Raw genomic sequence first — 23,437 nt, 5'->3', positions numbered from 1 at the left:
GATCAGAGTTTACAAGGTCCCTCCAACCTCAAGGCAAATAAAGAGTTAACCCCAGGTCTTAGCCCAGCACATTTCCAGAGCAGTCAGCACATCCAGGCCATTTACCAGGGGACATTCGGTCCCTGGGGAGGCAACAGAGCCCTGCAGAACCCTTCCCTTTGCACCTCATTTCCATTTGTGCACACAGCCCACATCCCCTCATGCCTGTGACGTCTCCACATTTAGGCATCCTGTAGAACAATGCACATTATCTGCTTTATCTACCTCTGTTCCAGGAACAACTCCCCCCTCCAGCCAAGCAACATATGGCCCTTAAGCATCTTCCCAGAGGGAAGCCTCTAGGCTAGAATTTGGATGACAAAACTGGAAAAAAAGTTGAGAAATTTCTGAACCAAACTTGTTTCCTAGAAGACTTCAGCCTGAACTGAAAAGTGCAATTAGCAAAATTAAAAAGCTTTTTCACCATTCTGCTAATTCAGGGAGAAAAGGTGATGGATTTCCTCACACCCTACTTGTTGTCCATGAACCTGTAGGGGCTGGGTCCTTCTCCAAGGCCTCAGACTCCCCAGAGGAGGAGCACAGTGCTGCAGCAGCTTCCTATGGCTGCAGCTTGATGTGCTCAACCATGACGTTATGGCAACGCTGAACCTGTTTCCTGGGAGGAGGTGTGGGAATGCTTTGTGAAGCTCAGTGATTCACCAGAGCACAATGGGGAACTGTTCTTTTCTATTTGCTAAACCATTACTACAGCTTTCTCACGTGCTCAGGTGATGCAACACTCAGAATCAGGCAGAAATAAACCCCCAGGAGACAGGAAATCCTTTCCATTAACCCCCAAGTGAAAGTGAACCCACAGCAGCTTCACACCAGCACAATACACACAGCAAAGCCCCACAACAGCTGAAGGACCTTCTCCAGCTCACACAGCCTTAAACCCTGCACCATTTCTGAACAAGGAAGCCTCACCTCGGCAAGAGAAGAGACCTGTGAGTGAAACTGCAATGGGGTGACCCATGGTTGTTACCTTGGTGACACTGAAAACACCTTAAAGGTCTTTTCCAACCTCAAGGGTTCCATGAAGGACCAGATTCAAGCCTCACTTCCCAGAAGCTGTTTCTACAACGTGACCTTAAAAAAGCTGACCAAAACTTTCCCCCAGTTTTCAAGTCCTGCTGGCCCTTAGGGAGAGTCTGAGTGGTGGAGCCCACTCACTCAGGGTAGTACTTACGATTTCTTTCGAATATAAAAAATTAAACCCACTGAAAATCAAAATTGACTGATTTCCCACAAAATTAAGGATCTCAACCAATACTTCAGGTACAGCTATGTCTAGAGTCCAGCACATCCTGCATAATGCAAAATTTCTGTTGCCTTCCCTGCTGCTCAGTCTGGGGGCAGACGAGGCCACCAGAGGGTTTGAGGGGAAGACAGGCAGGGTCCTGTCCCTTCGCAGCTCTGTCCCCCAGAGTACAATGACCTGTTTATTGAGCCCAACACACACGTGGGTGGTTTAACTTAAAAAAACCAATATTAGGTACCATGTGTTACAAAGTAAACTTTTCACAGGAAGATGTTTCTATAGTAACTAATGTTTTTCTAGCCACACATTTCACATCAGGGTTGCCATAGAAACAGAACTATAGAGATGTGTTCAGCAAATAAGTTGTCAATAGCTTTTCCCCCAGCCCCTGCACTCTACCCCTGTCAGCCTAAGGGTGATCACAGCACTCTGTGTCTGCCCTGGGAGACTCCGGTTGTTGTGGGAGTGTGGAATCCTCCCCGTCCATGTGAGGGCATCACCTCCCCCATACATGACCACACTTCTCAGAGCAAGCGAAATGCTCGGTTCTGGATCAGGTTAGAAATCCAGACAGCTCAGGGCTGCTGTACAAGAGAGTCCCAGTGAAACACCTTCATCTGCAGGAGAACAGTGAAATTACCCTGCTGGAAACACTGAGCAGTGGAACCTCAGAGGTCTCAGGGTGTCGCTGGGACGTGTCAAAGGGACACCAGCTCATGCCAGGAAGTCTGAATCTCCCTGGCTTTGAGCATATATTTAGGCTGAAGCATTCCCAAGGGTAACATACAGACTCCCACTCACCTCCAAGGAAAGTCTGCAAAAAGATCACAGCTCTAATCTGGCATTTACATAGTAGCTGGGATTTTAATTACTATTTGTTCAGTACCTCACCATTCATTCAGCAGCAGCCATTGGTACACCTTCAGGACTGCCGCTGCTCCTGACCTTTGCTTTCCCTTCTTTCCCACTCTTCTGTTTCTCGCTTCTCTTCCCTGAAGTAGTTTTCCCTCACAGCTCCCCCCACCCCAAACCCCCAACCCACCAATAGGAGATGCTAATATTCATTTACACCAGCAGCCCTCGCAGGCTGCTCTCTGCCTTGCCTTCTCCTAGGAAGAGCCTTTGCTCCTCCAGGCAGCTTTGGGCATCTCATTGTTGGCTCAAACACCAGAAACCCAAACCCCACATCCAGAGATGCCACCTGAAGGGGAAGAAGCTGTAACCGACTCTTGCACCAGGCACCAATCAGCTCCAAATTTATCAGCACATCTGCAGTGTTTCACAGCTCTGTCCTCTCCCAGGCCCTTCAGACAGAACCTGGTGAAACAGCTTGAAGCATTTTATGTGGGAGGCAAAGGAACAATTGCTCAAGTGCCATTATGTTTAGGTTCCAACTCAAAACCAGCTTAAAAACCACAAAACACACATGATGCTGAGACCTGAAGAAAGTGTGACTGAAATTCCCTTGCTAAGTCCCTGCCAGTGGTGGCCCCAATGCCTTTAACTGGGGCATGTCCAGGCTCAAAGGGCAGCTGCTCAAGCACTGTCCAATTCCTGTTTCCACAAGTGCTTCCAGTGCTGGTTTACACTCCCAGCACGTTCCCCGTGCTTGGGATGTTGAGGTGCAGGGCTTGGTGCTGCCACACGGCATCTGCCCTTAATCCAGGCAGAAATAAGTGTCAGTGCACTATAGGGGTTTGGTGCAGACGGACCTGGTGCCCCTGGTAGAAGAGGCATTTCTGCTCCATTCTTTAGAGAGATTTACATGAAAATATCACACTGGGGTATGTGATAAAATCTGGCTTTTCAAGCTCATCCTCCAACCTGCAGCAGCACTGGTTTGAGTATTTTAAATTATTTCATATTTCTGTAACTATGCAATGGCATAACACTGAATATGACACCCTCCCTATTTCACACTCTGCCCCCTCCTACCTGCTACGAACAGAAGGAGCAGCAATACAGCTCTGGTGCTTCATTCCGAGGTGTTACAACAAAACAGTCCAGATTCAACCATCTTTAAGGAATAATTTTCAGGAGCAGAGTGATGGTGTCCTTGTTCCCACTAAAGACTCAACAGAATAACCTAAAATAAATAAAATTTACCTGGGATAGCTCGTAACTGGGGTTTTGAAGGAGCCATGTACCAGGTATGATGGTAAGGAAATATCTGAGCTTCAAAAAATACCACCAGAATTGCAAAATAGCATTTTATGGTCTTGGGCAACAATTGGAGAGTGACCTTAAAACTCCTCTGCTGACAGATTGTGAGTTACAGTGAATTTTACTAATTCATATATACAGGTCCTGCTCACCCTGGCCTCTCTTTGCTTGCAAAGCCTTAGGCTGGAATCTGCTCAAGCCAGGAGTTGCTTGCACATGCCCAGGAAATGCTAAATATAAACTGGACAACATGTAGACAAATCATTTTAATGGACTTTTTAGGTCAAGGTCCAAGTCTTCGTTTGCACTTGAAGAGTACCAAGTGAACAGTGAACTCCTGTCCCAGGTACAAGTCCTGGAGCACTACGGCAACTCAGAACCGAAGTCTTGCCCAATCCAAAACATTCTAAATCTGTAGCACTTAGGAACCATTAACATCCTCTCTAATAAAGACAGAAAACAAGCCTGCTAGAATTACCTCTCACATCATCATATTGCCCCATAGCTCTAAATGTCTCCTTTGGTCCCTGTTTCTGAAGTAGGTCTTCAAGGGCACTGCCTCTTGGATGAGACCGTTTCCTACGAGTCCTTCAAACACTTGAGATTCTTTAATGAGTAGAGGAGCAATCTGTAAATCAGCAACTGCAGTGGGATCATTTCACTATAGTCTTCTCATAGACTGGACAGACTTTGGGTCAAAAGGGCCAAAAAGAAATGAAGTACAAGACCAAAAAAGGTCCTCACTAACAGGCTTCTCACATTCCAATGTCGTCCAACATTTCCTAGCAAGCTCAGTTATTTCATGCAGTAACCCACAAAAATAAAAACCCACTGGGATTACAGCTAAGGCCTTTTTGCCCTCTCCTTTTCAGCTGTGTCTCAAAAGAGGCAATACCTGAACTCGCTGCCTGAGGGCAAGGATCCACTCCCCAAACTGAGAGGAGAGCAGCAGAATCACTATGAAATGCACATTTACATTTGAATCACATAGTGCAGGAGCATTAGCTTCTCCAAGGATTATTTCCTTGGCATCCAAGGTCACGCTAATGAATAACATCAACAGAGGTGAGCCACAAGATTTGGGTGAAAGTTTGAGTGTGCAAAGTACTGAGTGTGCTGGAGCACCTCCCAGCAGAGATCTCTTGGCTGTTGAAGTTTAATCACCAATGACCAGAGCTTAACTCTTGAACCAAAGTGATCCCAAGGGCTGCACGGTCAGTCACATGTGTGCCTTTACCTCACTCGTTCAGCTCTCAGTTACAGGGTTAAAACACACATTCAGTCCCTTGAGATCCAACATTCCATCCAGAGATTTCAGCTGCTCTAATGCTTGGTTGTCACAGGCGAAGGTGTTAGGCAGGTCTTGTGCCCACCTTTCTTTTGAGGACAGGCTGATTCTACTTTTAGATTTCTTTATTCCAAACAAATAAAATTCCAGATGCTTCAAAATTCTTCATAACCTCCACCCCAGGTAGGTTCCACCTACACCAGCCCCTCTTTGGGGGGTTGCCAGCAGTGATCCAAGCTGTGCTGCCGTTCACATGCTCTGGGTTTGGCTGGAAAGAACACTGCCCTGCAGACAAACCCTTTTTCCTCCCACTGGAAATACAAAGCACCAGGTTCTCATCCCTTGCACAGACAGCTCAAACTCCCCATGTTTGCACCCACAGAAGACCCCCAGGTCCAGCCCAACCCAATTATCTGCTCGGTCACCTCTTCCCATCCATCAAACACTGGAATAATATCAGTGTTTGAGAGTCACTCCAAGCTGATGGAGGGTTTAGTGTTGAATTGTGTTTCAGAAGTTGGCAGCGTCTGAGCTGCCACTCTGCTCATTAAATCAGGGAAATGAGATGGGGTCATTAGAGCTCTCCTTAACTAGGCAACAATCAGGGGCTCACAGAGCTCACTTAAAAACACAGAAGGTGCCCTTAGAAAAAGAGTGGAGTTTGGTTCTGGGTAGGACCATTCCCCAAGCAAAGAGAAGCAGTAATGAACACAGGAAAAAAAAAAAAACAAAACAGCCTCTCAAAAGCACAGAAATGCTTCAGAAGGGCCCCCCTTCGCTGCAGCTCCTGCTCATGAGTGGCCAGAAGCAATTCCTGTAACAAAATTAGCTTTTCCAAATGGCAAAACCAGAAGGTGGCAAACTGTGACTTATTCCGAGGCTCATACACTAACAAAACCTCATGTAAGCATTTTCTTTAAAAATTATTATTAGGAAAACCTTAAGCACGCAGGCTGGAAAATACTTACATTCTTAATACAGATGAAAACTTCTACCCTGAAGTCCACTCGCACGAACAAACAGAATAACAAAGCAGGTGATATTTCCTATTAGCAATCTCCACTGGGTATTTTTGTAACTCTTGAGAAGCAAACCAGTAAAAAAAAAAAAATCAAGCCTGTTTTGTTAAGATGGTGAATAAATTGGATGCCTGTTAAGCTCTGATTGCTTCTTAAATATTTGGCTAGACATGAATTTCTCGAGAGAAGGAGGTTTAAGGACTTTTCAGTCCTGTGAGACCTGAATACAAAGCCTATCTTGTAAAATACCCTCCTGCTTGTGTGAAGTCTCACAGAATCAGCTTAACTACTGAGACTGGACTGAACTCACTGTGCCACCAGGCTCAGAATCCAAATACGAAACGCTCATTCAGAGTTGGGCTTCTTGAGTTATTGTAGACCCTCCCCCTCCCCCACCTCCCCTTTTATTCTTTTAATTCCAGTAAATTCCATGGCCTTGTTGCCTACACCCAGATTATCCCAGTGATCAGAGGCCTTGGATCTCCAGATGGATTCACCCTCCCAGCCTGCAGCTGTGTGAGCACATAGATGCCCTGCACAGGTTTGTTCCAGGAAAATGGATTATCCCAAGACCTGCTGCTGCCTTTTTCTGTGGTGATTTTGCCCCAGCAGGCACAGGAACTTTGGAAACACCTGGGGACAGCTGATGTTCAGGATGTGAACAAAGAGGAGAAAACAAAGCACTAATGAAAGCCAACTTTACTCTCTTGCAAACAAAAATGGACGATACCCTTCCACAAACTCCCACCAGCCACCCACCATTCCCCTACGCAAGGAGCTGATCTGGCACCAGGAATGTTCCTACCAACTTCCCCCTTTCACCTCTGTGAGTGTCTGCAGCTGAGGAATGGGTGCTTCTCCAAGTCAAAAAGGCTCCAAAGGGTGTCAAACCCCTAAACCCAGCTGCAACTGTACTGCTGCCATCACAAGAGCTATAAATAAATCTCAAATCACGAAAACTCTCATGTCAGTATAATGTCAAACAAGTTTGGACAGAAAAGATCAGCCTCTCTGGGGTTGCATGCTTGGTTCTAATAGCATTGACTGCCTGGTAACAAGATGAAGAGCTCTTATGAAAAGAGACAAGCAGCAAGAAATTGTATTATGTACAAATACCCCCCTTATTGACAGCACTTATCTGCAGGACCGAGGTCTGCACAGAGAAAGGGAGTTAAAAGCTCTGTTATCATCAACAATGGCTCTGCCTTCTGCACCAGAGGGATTTGTGGAGGGTTTCTGCCTCCACTAAAGCCAAGAACAACATTAACTCTGCTGGAACCAGGTCCCAGCTGCAGAAACATTGCTGCTGTACCTGTCCCACGTGTTTGCACAGGGATAAAGCAGCAGGGCTTCACAAGGAAACCACTGACCAAGTGCAGCTTTTCTGCAGCAGAGCCTCCACTCCCACATTGCCACACTCCCCACACAGCAGCTGGACCAGATAAGTGCTTCCTTTGTACCAGCAACAGCCCTGCAAAGTCTCTCTCAATCCTCAGGCCTGAGGGACCAAGGTTGTGCAAAAGGAGAGAGTTTGGCAGCGCAAGAAAAAGCAGCAGTTCAGACTTGAATTTTAAACCCCCTTTATAACACCCTTACCTGCACTGTGATGTCCTCGCTTAATCTCCCAGACTCAGGAGCAGCTCGTTCAAGTCTGGTCTACTCAGTCTCTTCTTATGTGAGGAACTGAAAATTGATGGCTGTGCGTGCTCCATCCCAGACATTCCAGAGTTCCAAGGCTTGGCCTGAATTTTAAGTGTTAGTGGAGTTTAAAAAAATATAAAATAAAAAACTGGTAAAGTGAGACCAACACATGGCATGGAAGAAAGCAGCACTGTGAGTCTTTCTGGGAAAGAAAGCACAGGGAAGCAGGAAGAACACATGTCCCCCCCACACACGCACACACAAAAGATATTGCTTTCAGCTGTTCAGAAATGAGGGTTAATTACCCCTACACAGCTACAGGTGTGACCTGTAAATGCAGAAGTAAAAAGCTGATTTTTAAAGAGAAATCAACATATTCCTCTGAGAAGCAAAACAACTTCAAGCCCTTTTAAACAGGAATATCTTTAACTAGCCCCCAAAATAATCTGAGAACTGTTGAGCCAGCAGTGGCACAGCCCTGCTGCTGGGAGTCCATGGAGCAATATCCTGCTGTCTTCCAGAATTTGTTTCCCAAGGTTGTCTTAAAGGTCTAAAGAAAAATCTAAGAGACTCCTATTACAAAAATACCTTTTCAAATTCCTGCTTAAATCAGCTGGACATGCTTTGGATTGGGGTGGGTTATCCTCGCCCGTTTCCTTCGGATGAGGAACATTTTTATACCCAGTATTTCCCAGGGCTGTCCTGTGAGGATGTGAACACCCAGCCCCGTTTCTTTCCAGCAGCTCCCAGCACAGCGCCCCCCTCTCATCAGGCACTGGGACTCTGCTGCCTGTAGGGAAGGTGATGTCCAGGGGAGATATTGAACATTTAAAACTCTTTGCTTTTGTTTCCCGACCCTCTGTAAACAGCAGCAATGCTGTGGAGTCACCAAAATGTTGTTACAGAATACGTTTTTCAGCATTCCCAGGAAAGCAGAGCTGGAAGCCCAGAGGGGGAGCAGCCACACTCCCTGATCCTGGGCTTCTTTTCTCCTTCTGAATCCACAGCCCCAGTGGGACCAGTGGGAGCTGGATCTTCAAAGGAATCCAGGCTTGTGCCAATGATAACCAACCACACAAACCCTCCATTCTCCCAGACAATCCATATTAACATCCACTGCTAATGGAGACAACTCTGGGCTGCCCCAGATCCTCTCACAGCCACAATGCCACATCCCTGCCATGGGGACAGAGAGCTGCACATCTGGATCCACAGGGGCACGCCTGGAAGCAAATGAAAGCAGCAATACTACATTTTTTGTCTTTTTTCTCCCACAAATCCCCATCTGAGGAGCAGTTAAACTGTGACTCTCACCACTAACCCATCTATCTCCCTTAAACAAGAAGATATGTAGTAAACAAGAAAGAGGGAAGAAAGAAACAGTGAAGTTTTACAGCTTAGAAAGCATAATTAAAATAAAACAACCCCTTTTAGAGAAACACTAGATACACATGCAGCCCTTTTGTATAATCTGCTGTTTGACAGCATCCTTAAACTAAGTAAGATCACTAAAAGCAACACTAAAATTAAAGAGCAAATATATGGGAGTGAAGTAGATTTCATGACAACACCAGGGAAGAAAAACTAAAGTTGTTGGTCAGAATGACAGGGTTTTGTTTAAGAACACATGTACTGCTTTGTAGCTGGGAGAAGAAAAATTGATTTTCCAGACACTGCTATAAAACATGCCAGGAACCCAGAGCAAACCAAGAAAACACCAGCTGCAGCTGGATAATAAAGCATCCCAAATTTTCCATGTATGCCCATGTACGGCAGGAAGAAATTACCCTGCACTTAACTTTGCTCCCTCTGTCACAGGTCAAAGGACAAGAAACATTAATAGAAAGCAGAATTAAGTATCAGAACCCCTGGGCATAGAGAATTACCATCAGGGAGGAGCTGATGAGCAGCCTGGGACCAGCATCCAGTGCCTTGCTTAGTCCTGGGCAGCAGCCACGAGCAGTAACCCCTGTGAGCCCAGCAGGGATGGGATGGATTGTGAAAAAGAGTGCAAGGAAAACTCCTTCTGGATGGAAACCCCATCCTGAGCACTGGGACTGACTCGTAACTGGTGACAGAAAGTTTGCTTCAAGGCCTTAAGTTCACAAATATAAAAGAGAATGACAAGAAAACATAATTAACTCCTTCTGTTTAATAATTGGCTTATCCTTTCTTTGCTGTTTTTCATAGAGTTTAAAAGCTACAAAGAGAATAATGCTGAAAAGAACTGGGGAAACTGCAACTCACCTCAGAATGGATCAAGCATTGTGGTATTTCCCACTTGGGGGTTATTTTTATCTGGATTTTCCAACCCTGATGTGACATCATGCCTTGATGAGGTAAAAAATCTCAGAATGAAGAATGTCCTGCATACTTTCATGAACCCACAGTGTAAACCTGCCAGTCACCCACAAGGTAAACGTTTCCAGCATCCCTAATTTATGCAGAAGTATAAATTCCAGTTCAGAAGTGACTTTGTTACACACAGTGAGCATTGAGAAGGTGTTAGGCCCTGGAAGATGCAGACAGGCACATACTGGAATTTTCTAAGGTATCTACCAATTCCATCATATCCAAAATTACATCAAGTAATTACCCTAATGGTAAGAGGAAGCTGACTGGAGCTACTGTTGCTCTATTCTCCAAATATGGCTTTCATAATGGCTGATAAAGTATTCTTAATTTTGGTGCTGGCCAAAAATGTGGCACATAATTTAACACTGATTTGATCATCGTTATTACAGCACGCACACATTTCAGGAAAAGTTGGAAAAACCAAAGTAATATGGAAAATACTTGATGAAGATCTCCAGCCCTCGTCAGCGATGGAGAGGAAGGCTCAGTGAGAGCTGCACAGGGTGGGGGAAGGTGCAGAAGGAATTTGCACATGGAGATGGATAACCGTGGATTTGGGTCCACTCTCAAAGTGCCCCTCAGATTGTCACTCATGAGAATGTGCACCCACAGACCAGGCTCCTGAACTCAGCCTATATCAATAATTCAGTTGACATGATGACAGTATTAGCCCCATTAATAATTCACAGGTGCCTATAAAAATATTCAGAACATTTTTATCCGCACCTCTGACATGCAAACCATTCCCATGGGTGACACCCACACCTGATTCCCAGTGTGGAAATACCCCACTGCCTCCAGGATCACAGAATTAAACATGGAGCATGTCTCTTCCCCGGAGAACAGTTGATGCCTTTCAATATCCCAGTTTTCTATTCATTATTAATCCTTTCCAGATCATTTCTCAAGCTAATAGCTCCCCGGTTACACATAGCCCTGGTGACTCCTAAGAGCAGTGAGCAGCTCCATACAGAAAGCCCTGGACACGCCCGTTTTCCCTGCATAAAGCCCTTCAGTGACACAGTCACCTGGGCTCCTGCGTTTTTGTACAAGGGGTCTCAAGCAAAGAGGAAAGAAAGAGGAGGGAAATTTGGCTCCTGACACATGATACCTGTTCAGCACAAGCAGCTGCGGCTGGGGACTTTCCCTGGCACTTATCTGTGTCCTCTGGAGTGGTGCCTGGACAAAGAGCACCAGAAACACAACTCTCTATTGTCATCTCAGGTGCAATGTGAATGCAGCACATCAAACCACTTCTGGCTGGATTATTTAGCAGTAATGTCAAATAGGAGTTGTTAAATGAAGCGTCTCACTGAGAACACCGATGTGTGATGACTAAAAAGAGACTAAATCACTTTTGCCACATCCTACCAGGATAACACATGGCCCAGTTTATTGGCCAAGTCTTCACCAGCCCCCCACAAAACCACACAGCAACTGCTCCAGAACGTGAGCCTGGCCTGGCCTGGGTACACAAACACAGGAAATACACCACACAGGACCCTTTATTTATTACATTTCTTTCACCAGTGCATGAGCAGAATAAGACACAGCATTCACGTATTGGGCATCACTTTTCCTCCTTGTGCAGGTGACTGTGTGCAGTCCGGGTGCCTGTCACAGATCTTCCCCCTAAGGAGATTTGTTCCTGCCTGCTGGGAGCCCCTTTCCCTGGGGCCTGAGATTGAGCACTTTGATCTTCCCCACATCCAGGCAGGAGCTCCAGTTAAACACCTGTCACCTCATCGGCTCCCTGGGGAAAATTTGATCTCAGGGTGTTTAAGTGAGTGCCTTGCACAGGTCTGGGAACATCAGATCCAGCAAAGCTGCTGGGTTGGAGTTTTCCCAGCAGGTTTTACAGAGGTTGCCAGTCCTGGCTGCAGTTCCTCATCCGGGCAGAAAGGAGGGATGGATCCCAAGGGATGGATCCCAAGGGTTGGATCCCAAGGGTACAAAACACTCCCAATCCCGCTGGTTTGTGGCTGTCTGCTGTGGGAGGTCAGGGAGATCCCAGGAGAGCAGCAAAGCCATTGCACATGGACAGGGATGTTTTTGGGACACCCCAAGTGGCCTGAGACGTTGATCTATGGAATGAACATTTCCCAGCTGTGGTTTGTACACCCTTCACATGAGCACAGAGGTGCAAGGCAATGTAGGTTTGTTGTTCTACACCTACTGATGCTGACAGGCTATAAATAGGATAAAACAGAATTCACAGAAAGATTTCTGGAAACCTACTTAAAAATCTGAACCATGTTTGCTTTATTTTCAGTCTACATCCCTAAGTAAGCAAAGACTGCACAGAATGTGTGTAATCTGCAGCGGTGCCTAAATCAGCCTTCTTCATTTGCATCTTTTCCTTTCAACTTCTGAGGTACATTTTTATGCAAAGGAAAAAAAATAAATGTTACTTTCATTCTCCTTAGGCCCATTTTTGTACTTTTCCATGACGAATTATTCTTTTAACTTGGAGTCTGGGAAAGAGACTGAAAAGCTTTTTTCTAAAGGCTGAAACCTCATTGTCAAAGTAAAATGAAATCATCCAGTTGCACAAATCTAGAGTTTTTTGTGAGTATAAACCTCTAAAGCAGTAGTGGTGGAGCTGTTGTTCAGAACCAGTGCAGCAGGTAGTGATGGTAACGAGCCTGCTGCTGACAGAACCAAGCAGAGATAATTTAGCACACATCTCTTTTTATTCTTGCTGTTTGAGATGGCCCAGTCTCTATAGCAGCCCTGCTGTGGATAAATATTGCCTTTGTTTCCTTTCCTTCCATGGGTAAATTTACTTTTTCCTCTTTAGATAGCAGCTCTCATCCTAGACTCTGCCTGTCATGTGGGCCAAATTCACCCTGGAGTGAGCTTTCCATCTCATGAGAAATTTAGTCAGGAAAATATCAGATTAAAAAAAAATTAAAGCAAACCTGAATCTGTTATTATTATTCACTTTAACTAGAAAGTGTTACAGGCATAAGAAAAACAATATCTGTGGGCCAGTAAGACGAGAATCATCCCCAAATATTCTGAACTTGGGTAGAATGTGGTCCAGCATTTGCTCCTCCAAGTGTGTTTGCAACTTACCTGCCCTGGCCCTAAGCTGGGAGGGCAGCATTTTGCAGAATTTGGGCCTCTTGATATTGTACAGCACAGCTGGAGCTCCTCCTGCCCCAGAAATCCCCTTTTCCAGAGTGGCTCTTGTGGTCATGGCCAATGACTGGGATTGGCAATCCCGGTCCACATCCAATCCAGAGAAGTTCGCACAGGGATCCAGGATCCAAGGAATCTTGCCTGAAGAGCAGCAGCTCTGCCCATGGGAAGCACTCAGTGCGTGGGAGTGCTGCTAAGGACCCTGGAATTGTGCTTTGCCCACTCTCTCCTGGGACAGCAGGACCATGGAGACCCCTGGAGCTGCTTGGCCATGGATCCGCTCAGCTCCAGACTCCAGGTGGTGTTTCCTGTCCCCTCCTTGCTCCATGGATCATCCCCCTGGCATCCTGCCCCCTTTGTCATCACTGATTATAATTCCAGCTTGATGAAATACTTGCTCTGAGTCATGGCAGGGAGTAACTGTATGGTTCTAGAGGTTTCATTTGTACCTGCCAAACCTCAGGCTCACAGTGCGCTGGGAAAGGGTTCAGTGACAGAGACAAACAAATCAGCCCTGCTGGAAACTTCAGATGTGCCAGGATGTCTCCATCCTATTATGTGAAAAATGTAAACAATAAGAAGATCCTGCATTCAAGAGGAGTGCAGGGAACTCTAGGACAGATGTGATGGGTCCGTTGAAATGAGCTTTATTTACTGGAAGGGATTTTCAGGAGGTATTAGGAACTGGTTAAAAATGCAATAAACTCTGCTCAGGGCAGCACCCTGGGAAGTTGGGCTAGAGGAGATCAGTAAGGAATCTGCCATAGGAGCACTCACAGGGAGTACAACACAGCTTCCTCTGGAATATCAGCAGGAGCTGGAACTATCCAGGCAGCATGGAAAAAACTGGGAAGCTTTTCCTGCCCAAAGTAGCAAGAATTAGCATTCATGGTAGAATGCTGCGAGATTTTAGCCCCACTGGAGGATCCATCTCAAAGCCTGGGGGTGACAGAGCAGGTGGGAATGGGCTGTGTATGGGATGGACGGGTGAGAATGGGACATGGGATGAACAAGGAAGGAATTCTGCTTCTACAGAGAGGGCTGGACAGGCCCCAACCCCTCACAGGGCTCTAGGGCTGCAGCTCCACATGCAGATAAAACCATTGCATCAGCTCTTAACCAGTAACTGTTGCTCACAGCAGGACACAGAAGCATTTTCCAGGAATTAGAAAAGTTATCATTTACTCAGAACGAAGTCATACTCTGAGTGCAGCAAATAATTATTGCTGCCCGCAATGCAGCATCAGGGAAGTTTTTAACAAGTCATTATGTGGTGGCTTTCAGAGGGAGCTAATTGGATGTGTCTCCAGGTCACTGCCTAAGTACTCCTACTTCCAGCTAGAGAGGAAAAGACCAACTGCAATTTCTGTAATTAAAGCTGCAATCGGTGTGTGCTCAATGTCCTCCTGACAGACCCCAGCCCAGCACAGCGAGCTGTGCAATTGCACCCCTGGAATTGGATCTACAAGCCAAACCCTGGGCAGGGTGTCAGTGTCCCCCTTCAGCTCAGCCTGCCTCACCCCTGGAAGCAGAAAGCTGTGTCCGTATCTGTATCCCTGTCCATGTCCCTGTCCCTGTCCATGCCCCTCTATCCTTGTCTATGTCCCTGTATCCCTGTCCACGTCCCTGTATCCCTGTCCCTGTCCATGTCCCTGTCCCTATCCATGCCCCTCTATCCTTGTCCATGTCCCTGTATCCCTGTCCCTGTCCCTGTCTCCCTGTCCCTGTCCATATCCCTGTATCCCTGTCCCTGTCTCCCTGTCCCTGTCCATATCCCTGTATCCCTGTCCCTGTATCCCTGTCCCTATCCCTGTATCCCTGTCCCTGTCTGTGTCCCTGTATCCCTGTCCCTGTCCATGTCCCTGTATCCCTATCCCTGTGTCCCTGTCCCTGTCCGTGTCCCACCGAGCTCCCGGCACAGACCCCACAGTCCACCCAGACCTGGCACTGCCAAACCCTGCTCTGGCCCCAGGGCAGAGCACGCAGGGCAGGAGGGGAAGGGGATCTCTGCCGGACAAAGGGAAAGTCTCAGGTTGTCAGGGCAGCCCACTGCAGACCCTTGGGAACACTGATGATTTATTAATTAACAGATCCTCGTTAACCAGAGCAGCCTCCACTGAGCCTCCCTGGAGCGTTCCAGGCCCCACAGCTGCAAACACAACTGGCTCCTCCTGGCCTCTGAGCACAGCTCTGCTCCACAGAGGGTTAGAGCACGAACACAACCCTAATGCTGCCCTACAAGTGCTTGTGTTCATATAAACACAGAAACAGGACTTACACCAGAGCCTGGAAGAGAGCTGGACCCGACCATTCCATCAGCTCTGGGTGTTCAGAAAGCCGTGGACACCCTGGAACTTTGTTCTTGTGTTGTTCTCGGCAGGCGAGTTGAACAAAATGCCAGAGATGAGAAATAACAAATCTAAGCCTCCCTTTGCTGGAGATAATCAGCTTCAGTCTCACCTCCACCACACTTCAAAGGCAAGCAGCTCCAGAAGGTGACCCCTCACACGCTGCTTGTCTTGCCAGAACTGTGTTAGCCTGTGGAATTCTTACAGAAGTGCCAGCGCAGCCTGAGCTGATTCATCCCATTTCCTCTTGGTTCTGTCTGTAGAGAGAGGTGTAGAGAGAGACTGGACAATGCTAACATGACTGCTCCAATTTTCTAAGGTACCAGGTACTGTAAAACCATAAACCAAGAGGAATGAGACTGAAAAACAAACGCAGCCAGAATTCAGTACAAAACACCCCTAAGCATATTCATAAAATCTACTGCCTGAATTAATTATTAAAGTAATTTTACACACTCTGCACCACAAACTGCAAAACTACCTAAGTGACTCCCAAATATCCCCAGCGAAGCACCTGTGAAAATCCCACACTGCAATTATGTTCTGTTCTGCATCTCCTGGACATGAAACACTTTCCACGAGAGGACAGTTAAGTCACTTACCGAAAGAGAGGAGATGGGATCTCTCCCCCACACACTGTGCTGGTGCTCCAGTGCCCATTTTCCAATTAAACTGGTCCGGTTTATCTGCCTGTCTGACAGAAAAAGAGTAGCAGCCAAGAACTCATTGATATCTTTTTTATCAGAGCACTGCTAAGCTAAGATTTGATCAGTAAAGCAATCAGACCTTGTTATAGCTATGACATGGCATTGCAGAGATGATTCAGAGACTGAAAATATGGAGATTTTTCTTACATTTGTATAAAATAAAATAAATCTTTACCTTTTGTAGTCCTAGAATGCCTGCAGATGCAGGGGAGTGACCTTAGAGTGTATTTGTTCCTGCAGAGGAACCATCCATTTGTGAGTTATTTCAACACATTTGTCAAGACAGTGCTGGTTTCTCTGAGAGAAGCAACAAATGCTAACATTGTTCTTCAATTCCCAACAGCCACAAGATCCAAGAGAGAACTCAGTTGTTCAGTGCACCCTCCCAGCTGCCCTCCTTTGCCAGATTAAACACAGAAGTGGCAAAAAGCACAGATTTATTGGGCTCATGCTGGAAAATTACTCTTCTTTATTTGTTTTGTGGCAGCCTCCAGGAGCCACAGCAGCAGAGCCCATCCTCGCTGCATGAGGACAAACAAAATTCTCAGTGCTAATTAAACCACAATTTGCTCAAAATCTGAGCCAAAAAAGACACCAAGTAAGAGGGAACTGTGCTCATCTGTGAACTTGCCTTCTGTCCACACTGTGCCAACAGAGGAGCAAAAGCTCCGGATGCCTCGAGACCGACAGAGAGAGAGGTACAAAGGAGCGTCAGAGGCTGCCTGAGCCCTTGCCCAGGATGGAGCTGGGACCCCACACCAGTTCTCCCTGACTCCAAAGCAGTTCTGACAGGAATTTCAATGGGCAAAACAAGCAAGAAGTTGCCATGCCCGAATTCCAAAGGGTTGCAGCTGCAGCCTGCTTCTAGGAGGGCCCAATCAAACAGGAAATGCCAAAAAATACTATTCATTTTTAGATAAATCCATGAGCTTTGAAAGTTCAGTGAATGTGAATGACTAACCCACAGCAAACTGCCAGTGAGCAACCTGATCTTATTCTTATGATTTCTACAAGAATTTTTCTCAGAGCAGTATTTCATAAACTTAATAAGAAGGAAAAGAATCTTATTAAGCAGAAAGCTGGTCCACATTTTGTGGTAATTTTGCTGTAAGCAAGTCATACAGCTGAACAGTAATTAGGTATAATAACTGCATTATGCAAGTCTTGCTTCTTGTATATGGGGTTCCATTTCTGAATTATAAGAATCACACATTGGTTTAACTTTGAATTTATTTATATTGATTTTATCATGTACTAGGAAAGCTAAATCTCTCCATGAGATATTTTACCTGGCCTCTACTGCCTTTTCTTTTATTAACTGTTAATAGTTTCAGCAGTCATTGAATCATAATGAGATTAAATTAATAGTCTGGATTTAGCAAAATAGATGTTCAGGTTCACCATTCAGCCACATGGAAGATTTATTTATTATTTTAGAAAGGAAACAGTGTTATGGGGCTACATACTTCCCAAAGAAATAGAGTAACCCACAGGGAAGTTTTAGAAGCAGGATCAAAAGCATTTCTTTCAGAGCTACATACAGCTAAAAACTAATGAGTTCCTTTATTATTTTCACTCCCAGGTTTTATCTGAGATGAATACGTTACAGGTTCATGGGTGTGGGAGTTTTACAGAGCCACACCTCTTCCACAAAGAAAGAATTGAAGAAATCAGCAGGAAAGTCCAAGGAAGTCCCCTCAGCAAAGCCAAGGGGCACTGGTGCCCGCGAGTCCCCTGAGAGCCCGCGGGGTCTGGCAGGGTCCGAGCAGGCTGAGCTCCCCTCTGCCTCCCACTGCAGCTCGTTCTGGCCATGGGGTGCAGAACCACTCTGGGAGGCTCCTCAGGGAAATGCCTTTGCTCTCAGAGAACAGAACTTTCGGTCTGGCCCAAGTTTAGGGGAAAATCTCATTAGAGATCATGGAATCACAGAACAGCCTGGGTGGGAAGGGCCCTAAACCTCATCCCATTCCACCTCCCTGGCAGGGACACCTTCCACTGTCCCAGGCATCCAACCTGTCCTTGAACAGCCCCAGGGATCCAGGGGCAGCCACAGCTGCTCTGGGCACCCTGTGCCAGGGCCTGCCCACCCTCCCCGGGAACAATTCCTTCCCAATATCCCATCTAAGCCAGAGTGGAGCCATTCCCCGCTCCTGTCACTCCACGCTCTCGTATAAAGATGTGGAATTGCAGTGAGCCCCGGGAGGCAGTGGTGGTGGATGGTCAAAATCTCCATCCCTGCACTGGGACTGCCCTCCCCCACCCCAAACCCCTCACCCAGCATGGCACAGACGGGGCTGCCAGACACGGTTCCATGGGAACAGCAGCACAGAGGGGCAGCAGGAATTCCCTGTGCTCACCTGCCTGCCACAAACCCTGGAGAGGCTGGGAGCTCCGTGTTTGCTGTGCACAGCTCCACCCCGGGCACAGAGACGGGAAATTCCTGTGCCAGTGGCCCCAGCGCCGCTCCCTGGGATGCGGGGCTGTAATTACAGTGAGGCCTCTGCTCCACACTGAATTATCCACACCTCCCACCCAGCCTGAGAGCTCTCCCAGGGCCCATTTCACCAGTTACTCTCCAGATGATTCCCTTTCCAAAGAGAAGCTTTCCAGCAGTGGACATGTGCACATTTTGCTCCTGAAAATGTTCTGCTTGCAGACACAACAAACTAGAGAGGGAAAATCAGCCCAGGCTGAGCAGGAATTTCACCGGTGTCCAGAGGAACTCAGATCTCTCTGCCCCATCTACCAACGTCCCATCTACTGCCTTATTTGCAGAAATACTGAGATTTAAATTGTTTCAATTCTATTGTATCCCCCCCAGCTTTTAGTAACAGCAGTTACAGGAGTCATGCATGATGGTTTTTGCCTAATACATTTTTTCCTTTATATTGTCAAAATCATTTTAAAAGCTGCAACACAAAATACCTCTTTGTATGAATCTAGTGTATTATGACTTAGATAATTATTTCCTATCCACTAGATGTATCACCAGTATTAAAAATTGACTGAGCTAGAAAAAGTGATGTAATGGGAGTTGGTCTCTTCTTACCTATATTTTTGAACAGAAATAAATTACTGAAAATTGTGTGCCTGGTGACATTTGACAGTTTGAGTGATCTATCATCAGGGAATCAGTAAATTTAGTTTGGAATTTAGGACCCTCTTGCCCTTGAAGTGTCTAAGAGCACAGGTTCTGTTCAGGTTCTGACCCGAGGCAGACGCAGTAATGAAGTATTTAGGAGCATTATCCATTCTCACTCATAAAGCTGAACAATGCTGCTGCTTAAGCACATGCTTGGGAAGGCATTTCTCAGATCCTTGCAAGGCTCTTTCAGTTCAGTAATCTGAAAGAAAACACAGTAATATGTTTTTGAAAGCCTGCCAGAGCCATGATAAATAAACCCCTGTTGCTGATAGTTTCAATACAGCAGTTCCCCGAAACTCATTTCAGCCCAAGAACCTCCCTCTCCTGTAAACACTTTCCACTGCTCTCATTGGTACATGATATGAATTAGTTCTTTAAACACACTTGAAGTTCTGCATTTTACCAAACACATTGGAACACAAACATTTTTAAAGCTTGTTCCTGGTTATGTGCCACAGTTACAACTGCATTCCTCAGCTGCAAAGGAATCCAAAGTGACAAGAGTCACCTGCAGGCAGGAATTCTCCTGTTTATCCTTTGCCAGGGAGTTAATCACACGTTCAGATTAGGCAGGAGTTATGCTAAGCACACAAAATATATGCATGCAGGTTCCTCTCCTCACTCACGCAGTCCCAGGGTTTTCCAAGGCTGGATGAAGTCTGAATTGGAGCAGAGGCTGCACAGCCAAGCACTTGAGAGATCACTGAGGAGGGAAAGCTCCACAGCTCAAACCAAACCCCCGTGAGGCTGCTTGAGCACATCCACACCTCTCTACTTTTTCAAATTACAGAGTTTTCTGCCCATTTGTACACCTGACTTCTTTCTGTTTTCCAGCTCATTTCCTGTTCATTTCCCAGTTTCTTTGCAGAGTAAGAGTTTATGTTGATTCTGGTGTCACATCCACCAGCCTCTCCTGCTCAGACACTTTCCAGCAGCCCCCAGGTGCCAGCACACACCATCCAGCCAGGAGAGGATCCAGAACACTTCTCCGTGGCTCTGCAGAGGGAATATGGGGGAGGTTGGCAGCACGAGGCACTGGAGTAAAATCTCAAGGGTTTGTAAATTAATTTTAGTCACATTGGGCACCTTGCAAACACAAACACAACATCCCCAGAGCTGCAGATGGAGGAGGGATGTGTTACTCCTCGCTCCTCCAATGCCACTAGCACGACACAGACGTGCAGGAGCTCGTCAGGAGCTCTCCTGGATGATTTGCAGCAAGGGCAAACAGAAGCAGAACGGGAGAAGAGCCTGGTGCTGCCCGTGCACAAACACAAAACTCCCAGACCACTGTACAAGGAATAAAGCTAAAGGAAAGCTCTTCCCCAAATACAAATGCCCGAGGAGTTGTTTAATGATTAAAGGTGAGAGTAAGATATCTAAATTTAATCCCCTCTCTGCTGCAGACCTGTGACATAACCCAGGTGGTTGCAGGTGGGATCCTGACGTGAGCATCAGTGTCAGGATTCTGTAAAATGCCCTGGACAGTGAATGGGGCCCTGGCTCACCCACTGAGACAGTCACAGTTTATTCGTGCTGGGCAACCACGTTTGTTCAAATGCACCTCAGCTGGCAATAAAAGGACAATTAGGGGATGAAATTCATGTTTACCTCAAGCAGGGCAGGTGAGGAAATCTTTAGCATTCCTTGGGAAAAGGCACCAAACCCAAACACACCAGTACCTGCCCCGTGTGCTCGAGGGGAGCTGCACTGAGAGCTTTGAGACACACTTGGAACAGTAATTCTGAGGCTTTTGGTCAATTCCTCGTGGCTGGCAGAGCCCTCCCTTCCCTGGGCACTGCAGGAGAGAGGAGCAGTGCTGCAGTGCCAGAGCACAGCGGTGTGGCTGGCAGGGACAGCTCCCAAAGCAGGGCTTGCAGAGCTCCTGTGGATCGGGGTTTGTAGGCATGCTGAAGGCTGATTCCAGTGGAAGGAGGAATGCAAGATGAGAGGAGCATGGAAATGTGGCTTGCTGAGTGCAGTCCCCTGCTATTGCAACCCTGTATCACAATACCTTGGATCCAAGCAGCTCTGAGCTCCAGCAAATGATAAATTGCTGGTTTAAGCAGGTTGTTTGCAATAAAACTCAGGGACAGGTTTGGAAGCTTTATCCATGGGAAGGTGCACTCCAGAGGCACTGCACTAAAAGTCATGGAGCTGTTCATGAGAAAAGACAAGAGAAGCAAGCAGAAAAAAAATGCCTGCATAGGCCATAAATCAGCAAAAAAAAAGGTATCACCGTGCAGTGACAGGAGAACTGGGTCCACTTGCAGGAAATCTGCTCACCCTGAGGAGCCAGAGCTGAATGCAGTCTCCTTGATCTCAGGGGGAGCTGAGGATGGCAGCAACATTGCAAACAAAAATCCATCCCAGATAGTCCAGGCTGGCACAGCCCTCAGGAGCTCTCTAGTCCAGCCTCCTGCACAGGGCAGGGTGAGTTGGGAGAGCAGACTTGGCTGCTCAGGCTCAATCCAATGGGCTTTTGGAAGCCTGCTATCTCCCTGATAAGCTTTTTGTTGACACTGGAAGCCATCAGGAGTCCCCAAAGGCAGCTCTTCTCCAGGCTGCACAAGTCCAGTCCCCCTTGTCTCAGCAGAGCAGGTACTCCATGCACTGGCCATCCTTGTGGCCCTGCGTTGAACACACTCCAGCCTGGGGATGTTTTCCCTGCCCTGAGTGCCCCAAAAGGAATGCAGTACTTTAGAAGAAAGGATCCTCTCCTCCTGATTTGTTTGGGAGGTGAGAGGTAAAAGGTGCTGTGAGGTTGAAATACCTTGTTTTCCTGGCAGCACCGCTCCTGAGTGCAGAATGATTCTGGAATTATCTTCAAAAACCAGGGAAACTGATAGAACAGGATTTCAATGTCAACAATCAAAGGAACAGAAGGAAAAGTAGCCACAGGCTGTAAAAGTAATGAAAGTGGGATTGAAATTTTTCTCTGCAGCACTGCTAGTTCCTCCAGGAGCACAAAGTAGTTAATTGACTCTGGGAATCGTCGTCCAGTCCTCCATGCACAGCTGATCACTGCAGAAAAACTGCTGGGGCACTCCCGGTCACCCTCAGGGGCAGGATCACCTCTGGTTCCCACAGGAATTCTGTGCTCGTGAAGGATGGAGGAGAGACAGGCCTGAAGAGGGAAGACCTCCATTTGCCAGACCAGATTTAACACTGGCCAGTCTCACACCAACTCCTCACAGTGATGTCCACAAAGTCCTTGACCTCACCTGAACCTGCCAGGCCAGAGTCCAAGTGAGAGGGTGAGTCCTACAGTGGGTACCAAGCAAGTTGCTGGACATTCATATTAACACTGACCATGAGTAATAACCATTTTCAGTCATTATTGCCCAAAACTGGACTTGAAAACTGCTTACTTGCAATGGAGAGTTCCACTCCTGTCCGTCTCCAGATGGAAACGGGATCCTGATCCAAACAGCACAGCCAGGGACGATTTATTAAATAGTAGAAAAACTCTGCATTAATCATATGGGGTGGTAATGAGCTGTCCTTTTGTGCCTCCTCCTAAAAGGATCACTGTAACTCGACGGGCAACCAGAACTCACAGAAATACGGGCTGGCAAGTGAAGGTTGCTGGAAGTCTCCCCTGCCCCAGGCACAAATGTTACAGCCAGTCCTGAGAGCTCTTTAGCCAATCTTTTCTTTAAATCTCCGCTGAACAGATTTACAACCTCCTGAGGTTCCAGCTACTCGCAGGGTAATAGTTTTGTCTGGTTTGTTTGGTTTTTTTCCTGATATCTAAAGTAATCTCCCTAATTGCTCTTCAGTAAATTGCTTTTTGTCCCATCATTTGCGGTCACAGGACAAGTGTTTACTGTCACCTCTACAAATGTGTTTATACATTTGAAGACAGCTGCTGAGCCCTTACATTGTGTTTTCTTTTCCAGCTCAAAGAATGAATCCCACCCTTCCACACAGCTCACATTTCTAAGCCTCTTACAGTCGTGGTTGCTCTTCTCCTCTGTGGTTTGCCTGCATCTTTCTGTAAGGGTGAGCGCAATGCCTGAGCCCGGACAGTGCTCCAGCCGAGCCTGCCTAGCGCTGAGTGGAACACAAATGACGCCCTCTGATGTCTCCCAGCCGCTCCTCCTGCTCTGAGCGCTGGGAGCAGCGCGGCTGCTCTGCAGCACTGCCCAGGCTGCGAGCACTACAGTCCCCAGAGTCTCCTCTGCACTGGTTGTGCCTCACAGTGCTCATTTGACGTGTGATATTCCTCCTTTGTGGCACACGACATCGTTTTTTCTCCTAGAGCTCCAATGAGTTGAGTTCAGACTGGCTCTGCAGTATCTCAGGGTCATTTGAAATCTCAGCT

The 23,437-nt window shown here is 46.8% G+C and overlaps 1 long non-coding RNA gene across 5 annotated transcripts in view; it reads right to left on the bottom strand.

Annotated features, from left to right (window-relative positions):
- LOC121672382 overlaps positions 1-16,807 on the bottom strand; it is a 98,922-nt gene extending 82,115 nt beyond the window's left edge. For 3 of the 5 annotated variants that reach the window (XR_006018831.1, XR_006018832.1, XR_006018835.1), the window contains exons 1-4: positions 16,141-16,807; positions 15,861-15,948; positions 15,189-15,515; positions 7,367-7,512 (exon numbers count right to left, since the gene is read on the bottom strand). This is a non-coding gene — a long non-coding RNA (uncharacterized LOC121672382). Of the gene's footprint in view, positions 1-7,366; positions 7,513-15,188; positions 15,516-15,860; positions 15,953-16,140 lie in introns of all 5 variants that reach the window. The other 2 variants (XR_006018833.1, XR_006018834.1) reach the window with 2 other exon arrangements.
- Positions 16,808-23,437: the final 6,630 nt, after the last annotated feature.

This window comes from Corvus kubaryi, unplaced genomic scaffold (assembly GCF_017639235.1).
Source record: "Corvus kubaryi isolate FWS band 111438036 unplaced genomic scaffold, C.kubaryi_AGA036_p1.0 134, whole genome shotgun sequence".
NCBI classification, from domain to species: Eukaryota; Metazoa; Chordata; class Aves; order Passeriformes; family Corvidae; genus Corvus; species Corvus kubaryi.
This window is presented reverse-complemented; position numbering and strand designations above follow the sequence as displayed.